This window comes from Capra hircus, chromosome 8 (genome assembly GCF_001704415.2).
Source record: "Capra hircus breed San Clemente chromosome 8, ASM170441v1, whole genome shotgun sequence".
NCBI classification, from domain to species: Eukaryota; Metazoa; Chordata; class Mammalia; order Artiodactyla; family Bovidae; genus Capra; species Capra hircus.
The window spans coordinates 110,725,949-110,734,788 of record NC_030815.1 but is presented as its reverse complement, the minus strand read 5'-3'; positions in this window follow the sequence as shown (position 1 = coordinate 110,734,788).

The following is an 8,840-nucleotide window of genomic DNA, read 5'->3' as shown; positions in this document are numbered from 1 at the left end:
CCCTTAATTTAACCCATACTCTCCCCAATGCTTCTAACCCACAATTGGCTAAAGACTGCTGGATATGTCTATCCATAACTCCTCTGGGAGATTCAGCCCTCCCCACATCCATCCTTGACTGGACCACTGATAACATATCCCTACACCACTCATACCGTGGGGAGCCTTTATTTTTCTCATATCTTAAATACCTTCACACTAGTGATCAAATCCAGAATTCGGACAAACTCTTCAATCTTTCCTCACTGACCCTCCCTCCTACAATGGAAAACCTCCAATAGGAGGCCCTGTTGCCCAGAGAGTAACACTGTTATAACCAGCTCCTTCTTGCATATCTAGAAACTCCGGAAACAGTTCACATGACCAATCTGTGGGCATAATCTCTAAACCCATGTGTAACCATATCTCCACTTTACTCTTTGCCACTGGAAAGGCTATATATATAATGTTTCTGGCCCTACAGGGCTTTCTCTAACCTTTACAGGACGGTTCCCTCATCATACTCCTCCGCTTCTCCCACCGCTGGGGCAGCCTTAGCAGGGTCCCTGTTCTTGAGAGAATGATCAAACCCCCACGCCACCCCCCAACTCCTCTTCACCATCGACTTCAGCTGTTGTATCGTGACCCTGGCCTGTTTCTCTTGTGTGGGGCATCCACATACCTCTGTTGACCTACTAACTGGATCGGAACCTGCACCCTGGCATACTCCAGCCCAAACATTTTTATAGCCCCCAATGCTCAACCCCTACCTATTCCTCTCATTCTCAAGTGAACGAGACAAGCAATTCATTTCATTCCGCTCTTAGTGGGACTAGGAACGCGGCTGGAATTGGAACAGGAACTGCCAGCCTAACCACCTCCATCCACAACTACCGGGCCCTATCTAAAGACCTATCAGACAGCCTCCAGGAAATAGCCCAAGGTCTAATAACTCTCCAAAATCAACGCGATTCCTTGCCGGCCATAGTTACAACATAGAAGGGGATTAGATCTACTAACTGTAGAGAAGGGAGGTCTGTGCCTTTTTCTAGATGAATCCTGCTGCTTCTATGCCAACCAGTCGAGTGTTTCCAGGAAGCTGAAAAAAACCTTAAAGATCGAGCCTCTCAAATCTGCCAGAGATTAAGCAACTCCTGGTAGTCATGGTTGATGGACTGGAACCGACGCCTAGGGTTTTGCTGCTTCCCGGACCATTCATATTCATTATCCTCCTATTCACATCTGGACATTTTTTGCTTAATCTTTTCCAGGGATTCCTCCAGGACCGAATCCGAGTCATTTCTCGAGATTGAGTCAAGACTGTTCTGCTTGAGACCCTGGCAGCTAGAGTAGAAAATCAACACTATGGGCCTTAGACTTCCTTCCTCCCCAACCACAAACCTGCGACTCTGCGACCCCATAGACTGTAGCCCTCCAGGCTACAGCTCCTCTGTCCATGGGATTTCCCAGGCAAGAAACTGGAGCAGGTTGCCATTTCCCTTTCCAGGGAACCTTCCCAACCCAGGGATCGAACCTGAGTTTCTTGCATCTCCTGCACTGGCAGGCAGACTCTTTGCCACTGCGCCATCTGGAAAGCGCATACTGGTACCCACTCCTGAGTGCCCAGAGCAGGCCAATGGGGATGAGCTAATGAAACAGAGATCAGCAGTCTCGGTCTTCCAGATCCTCCACCCGGGAGCTAAAGTGGCTCTGCTTATGACCTTCTCTTGTGGCTGTTATCCCCTCCTTCACCCACGAATGCGCAGAAACCCCGGGCGCTTTGCTTATGTGGATTCCATCTACTAACATTCATCTGAAAGGAGAAAAATAATAGGTTTTTATGTATTAATTCACCTAAACATAACAGTGATCACCATTATGTCTTAGCAAATAACATTTTAGTTAAGAAGTCATATTTTACAAGTAAAAAATGAAAAGAGTAGCTTTTTTTAAAAAAATTTCTACAATTCTTATCTGGCTTAATAGCAGGAAGAGGGACTCTCATCTGCTTCTGCAAAGAGTCTCTTGATATATGTTATTTTGGTTGAATTGTATGAAGAATATCCAGCCTCACACAGGTATGTAGTTGGAAAAGGGAGGAGTATTTAAATAACCTTCTGGATAGTTGTAGATGTTCGTACTATACCAAATTTGTAGCTATTGACGCTACACGAAAAATTGACAGTTGGTGGTTTCCTAAAAGTTAGTTGCATTGTGGAATCTAACAACTAGAGCAATGATTTCAAATTCTGTTATATCCACGTATATTGAACTTTGAATAGTCAATTTGTACATGACTGTGTAACAGCATGCACTAGTCCTTTTGAGAATACTGTTCCACAAAGTTATGGATCTCTTTCAAATATTGACACAGGCTGGTCTACAATACCACTAGGCTTACCAGAAAAATCCAGGAGTAGGAAAGCTGTAAATGTCACGGGGCAGAAAGTTTCACAATGTTTGAATTTTCTTTTGAAAGCTTGAATTGGCCATAAATATTGTCAGTTGTTTACTTGCTGATTTTTTTGGCCACACCTCAAGACACGTGGGATCTTAGTTCCTGATGAGGGACTGAACCCGCACCCCCTGCAGTGGAAGCTTGGAGTCTTAGTCCCTGGACCTGAAGAGACAGGCTCACCCTATTTGGGGGAATGTCTGCCAAACAGCCTGGTTGGAATAACCAGTTACCTGCTGGTGAGATGGGTTTGTAGCTCAGTCATACAAGAGCTTCTGCCTGAAAACGACCAGGGCACTTTGTTGAACAGTATGTGAGAGGCTTTCTGTTACTTCCTGCTTTGTCCCAGAGGCTATTAGAAACATTGGTCTTCAGGGGTCAAGATGAATAAAACTGAAAGTGTGACTGCTTCTTCGGGCCCTTCTTACGAGAAATCAGGCTGTTTTGCTTTGTCTTGTGAAGAACACGATCAGTGATGGTAGTTTGGAGCTGCAGCCCAACCCACACTGAGGCACCAACAGTATGACCACCGCCCCCCCCCCCACTCCCCCACCCCGCAGGGCACCAACAGGGTGACCCCCTCAGGGCACCAACAGAGTGATTGCCTCCCAGGGCACCAACAGGGTGACTGACCCCCCAGGGCACCAACAGCATGACCCCCGGGGCACCACTCAGCCCTGCAGGGTGGCAGGGGCAGCAGGTGCTGGCCTGGCCTCCTCACCAAACTGTCCTCCCAGGCGCCCCTGCCCTTGAAGAAGGCAGCTCTCGGGAACAGACACAGCCGCTCCGTGTAAAGTAGACCAGCACTCGGCGTGGGAACTGATCCTCACCGTCTGGTAACGACTGACAACGGGACATAATCTGCAAAGGTACTGACTCACTGTGCTGTTCGCCCGAGATGAACAGTGTTGTAAACCAACTCTACTTCGATCTTAAACAAAAAATACCCAGCTCTGAGCTCTCCTGGTTAGGGTGCAGGTGTCAGAGACGCAGCCAGCGGCTGGAGCAGACAGAACCCAACAGGGGTCCTGTCTCATGTGCCCCATAAGGCCGGGCGCTCCCCGCGCCCCGCGCGGCCCTGGACTCTCGTCCCTCACAGCTCAGCTCGCCCGGGGCGCTGACTCACTTCTCACCAGCCCGGGAGCTTTCCGGACCTGACAGGAAACAGCCGCAGGAGCCCTGAAACGAGGCTCGCTTGTGATTCGGCGGAGAGCGCTCCCGGCATGCTGTGCGGACATCCGGGCTCACGGAAGCGTCCAGGTGGCCGTGCGTCCGCGTCTCCACAGCGTGTCTCCGCGGGAGCCCCGGGCCGGTCGTGGCCATCGGGGAGGCCGCAGCCCGGCAGCGCCGTCACAGCCCGTCCAGGCGGGCAGGGGGACGGCAGCCCCGGAGGGGAGGAGAGGCTGACGCGCACACCACGGCCAATCTCCCCTCCTGTGGAGAGCTTCGACTAAAAGAATGAGGCAGACGGCACAGCGGCTCTCGGCTCCCCGCTCCCGCGTCTTCAGGGGGTGCCGCGCCCTCCCGGCCCCAGCGACCCCAGAGCACACCCGGTCCCCCGCTGGGCTGTGTCTAGACTCCTCTCTCGTGAGGGCCGGACTTCCGGAAATGTCTTTCTGATGGAAGGAGCTGCAGGGTCTTCTGGAATACACAGAAGACGCTCAGGGAGAGTGGATGCCACAAATAAGGAGGGCAGGAGCCGCAGAGGGGCACCTGTGAAAAAGCACAGCTTCAGAAGCATTTTAACGGAAAGAGCTAGAAACGGGAGTTTGCTGTGAGACACAAGGGTCCATCTGTCAATAAAGGTGAGGCTAACAGTAGGAGCCACAGAAGGAATCCAGTGGGGCCCACCGGTTTCACACCCGGCAAGTAAAAAGACGTGGCAAATTCACTAACACAGCCCGTAACAGGACGAGAAGGTGAATAGAGCGGAGCCGGGTGACTGAGAATTGAAGCTTCATGAAACTGTTCTCTGTGGTGTAAATCTGAACATTTCTGACGCTAATTTTTAGAAAAAGTAATGGAATTTTGAGTTGAGAAGCAAGCGGTCTGTGCATGAGCTTGGATTTCTTCACAAAGAAGTCATATTTGGAACCAGTTGCCTAGAGGCCCCACTCAGCAAAATTTTATTCAAACTAATTAAAAGGAAAGTGTTTCTCGAGGTCTTAATACAGCTGCGAAATAGGGTCAAAGACGGCAGGCGCCCTGTCCTGGGGGTGCGGGCATATTTACAGCATGTCGGTGAATTCTCCCAACCTCTGTGCTCCCGGCTTGAAGATAAAACCGATGCGTATTCCAGTGCGTCACCTCTGCCATCTTCAGCTTTACCAGCAGACTGTTCGCAAAACACTCGCTCCAATAAAGCCTTTCCCCGAGTGTGCTCCAAGTCACACAGGGTGAGGAAAGGGATTCAAGAAAGGGGTTCCAAGGTCAAACGCTTGGAGAAAACTCTGCTGACATCATCTCCCTTCTGAGAAGTAGTGAAGTTTGTCAGGGAGAAATTGTCTCCTGGAGACAAAACTTATTCGTGCTCTGGAGAAAGAAAGTGAAAGCTGCCCAGTTGTGTCTGACTCTTTGCAACCCCATGGACTATACAGTTCATGGAATTCTCCAGGCCAGAATACTGGAATAGGTACCCTATCTCTTCTTCAAGGGATCTTCCCAACCCAGGGATCAAACCGGGGTCACCTGCATTGTAGGCGGATTCTTTACCAGCTGAGCTATCAGGGACGGGCATCGGCTAATTCCAAATGCACCTTCTTTGTAAACACTGTCCAAAGATCAGACATAACAGGAGTAACGCCAACGGAGCGCCAGAGTGGCGAGCAGCAAGTTGAGATCCGCACTCAACCAGACAGAGAGTCTGCAAATGGGAGGACTCCACCCTAAACATGGAAGGAGGCTGGCGTGTGTGGGTGTAGCCAGGAGGTCGTGACTGCTGACTCTTCACAGTGATTGCTGACAACACCACGATTTTCTTAAAAACCGGAATTGGTCAGTAGTTACCTCATAACCAGTTTGGGGGAAACCATTTCAGTTGTGCCCATGATTGCAGAGGCCTAAGCAAGAAATGGCACTTCCCAGGTGGCTCAGTGGTAAAGGATCTGCGTGCCAAAGTTGGAGACGCAGGAGAAGTAAGTCCAGCCCCTGGGTGGGGAAAATCCCCAAGAGGAAGAAATAGCTACCCACTCCAGTATTCTTGCCTGCAGAATCCCAGGGACAGAGGAGCCTGCCAGACCACAGCATGTGGGGTCACAAGGAGTTGAGCTACTGATGACAGGCAAGAAAGCAAGACAGGACCCAGGTCAGGACTCCCTGGTGGTCCAGGGGTTAAGACTTTCCCTTCCAATGCAGGAGGGGCAGGTTTGATCCCTGGTCGAGGGAGTTAATATCCCACATTCCTTGCAACGGAAGAACCAAAACATAAAACGGAAGCAGTATTGTAATGAAGTCAATGGACTTTAAAAAATAAAAGAGAAGACCCAAGTCAGTCTGGGTTCCCTGCTTTGTCTGCAGGGCCAGAGTGCTTTAGTCTGCTCAGGGGTGTTTCAAGGCAGGTCTGTTTTTTGTTTGTTTCTTTTTATTTTGACTGCACCACACAGCATGCAGGACCCTAGTTTTCCAAGCAGGGCTTAAATCTGAGCTCCCTGCAACGGAAGCACAGAGTTCTGAGAGAATTAACTCTTAGGTAGGTTGATAAGAAGTCCAGGGTGCCTATGAGTAGAAAGGGGTCTAGGTTCTGGAGGAGGAGAAAGGGACAAACGTTTTTTTCTACATTGCTTTGTCTTAGTCTCATGAGACATTTTTTCTTAAACTTTGAGTTGTTATGACAACAATCTTTAAGACAAACTTTCTTTAAGCTGAGAACTAATGATTCAGTTCAGTTCAGTCTCTCAGCCTTGTCTGATTCTTTGTGACCCCATGAATCGCAGCATGCCAGGCTTCATGTCCATCGAGTTGGTGGTGCCATCCAGCCATCTCATCCTCTATTGTCCCCTTCTCCTCATGCCCCCAATCCCTCCCAGCATCAGAGTCCTTTCCAATGAGACAACTCTTCGCATGAAGTGGCCAAAGTATTGGAGTTTCAGCTTTAGCATCAGTCCTTCCAGTGAACACCCAGGACTGATCTCCTTCAGAATGGACTGGTTGGATCTCCTTGCAGTCCAAGGGACTCTCAAGAGTCTTCTCCAACACCACAGTTCAAAAGCATCAATTCTTCGGTGCTCAGCTTTCTTCACAGTCCAACTCTCACATCTGTACATGACCACTGGAAAAACCACAGCCTTGACTAGACAGACCTTTGTTGGCAAAGTAATATCTCTGCTTTTTAATATGCTATCTAGGTTGGTCATAACTTTCCTTCCAAGGAGTAAGTGTCTTTAATTTCATGGCTGCAGTCACCATCTACAGTGATTTTGCAGCCCCCAAAAATAAAGTCTGACACTGTTTCCACTGTTTCCCCATCTATTTCCCATGAAGTGATGAGACCAGATGCCATGATCCTAGTTTTCTGAATGTTGAGCTTTAAGCCAACTTTTTCACTCTCCTCTTCCACTTTCATCAAGAGGCATTTTAGTTCCTCTTCACTTTCTGCCATAAGGGTGGTGTCATCTGCATATCTGAGGTGATTGATATTTCTCCCAGAAATCTTGATTTCAACTTGTGCTTCTTCCAGCCCAGCACTTCTCATGATGTACTCTGCACATAAGTTAAATAAGCAGGGTGACAATATACAGCCTTGACGTACTCTTTTTCCTATTTGGAACCAGTCTGTTGTACTATGTCCAGTTCTAACCGTTGCTTCCTGACCTGCATATAGGTTTCTCAAGAAGCAGGTCAGGTGGTCTGGTATTCCTGTCTCTCAGAATTTTCCACAGTTTATTGTAATCCACACAGTCAAAGGCTTTGGCATAGTCAATAAAGCAGAAATAGATGTTTTTCTGGAACTCTCTTGCTTTTTCAATGATCCAGAGGATGTTGGCAATTTGATCTCTGGTTCCTCTGCCTGTTCGAAAACCAGCTTGAACATCTGGAATTTCATGGTTCACGTATTACTGAAGCCTGGCTTAGGGAATTTTGAGCATTAGTTTACTAGTGTGTGAGATGAGTACAATTGTGCGGTAGTTTGAGCACTCTTTGGCATTGCCTTTCTTTGGGATTGGAATGAAAACTGACCTTTTCCAGTCCTGTGGCCACTGCTGGGTTTTCCAAATTAGCTGGCATATTGAGTGCAGCACTTTCACAGCATCATCTTTCAGGATTTGAAATAGTTCAACTGGAATTCCATCACCTCCACTAGCTTTGTTCGTATTGATGCTTTCTAAGGCCCACTTGACTTCACATTCCAGGATGTCTGGCTCTTGGTGAGTGATCACACCATTGTGATTATCTGGGTCGTGAAGATCTTTTTTGTACAGTTCTCCTGCTAATGATTATACAAAAAAATTACCCATCTTGCTCAAGGGTATGTTTTCCCTTAAGCTCTGTACTAAGAATTCAGTTCAGTCACTCAGTCTGTCTGACTCTTTGTAAACCATGGAATGCAGCATGCAAGGCTTTCCTGTCCATCACCAAGTCCCAGAGTTTGCTCAAATTCATGTCCATCGAATCGGTGATGCCATCCAACCATCTCATCCTCTGTCATCCCCTTCTCCTCCCGCCTTTGTTCTTTCCCAGCATCAGGGTCTTTTCAAATGAGTCAATGCTTCACATCAGGTAGCCAAAGTATTGGAGTTTCAGTTTCAGCATCAGTGAATGATTCCTAAGGCCTACTTGACTTCACATTCCAGGATGTCTGGCTCTAGGTGAGTGATCACACCATCGTGATTATCTGGGTCGTGAAGCTCTATTTTGTACAGTTCTTCTGTATATTCTTGCCACCTCTTCTTAATATCTTCTGCTTCTGTTAGGTCCATACCATTTCTGTCCTTTATTGAGCCCATCTTTGCATGAAATGATCCCTTGGTATCTAATTTTCTTGAAGAGATCTCTAGTCTTTCCCATTCTATTGTTTTCCTCTATTTCTTTGTATTGATCCCTGAGAAAGGCTTTATCTCTCCTTGCTATTCTTTGGAACTCTGCATTCCAATGAGTATATCTTTCCTTTTCTCTTTGCCTTTTGCTTGTGTTCTTTTCTCAACTATTTGTAAGAGCTCCTCTGACAACCATTTTGCTTTTTTGCATTTCTTTTTCTTGGGGATGGTCTTGATTCCTATCTCCTGTACAATGTCAGGAACCTCTGCCACAGTTCTTCAGGCACTCTATCAGATCTAATCCCTTGAATCTATTTCTCACTTTCACTGTATAATTGTAAGGGATTTGATTTAGGTCATACCTGAATGGTCTAGTGGTTTTCCCTACTTTCTTCAATTTCTGTCTGAATTTGGCAATAAGGAGTTCATGATCT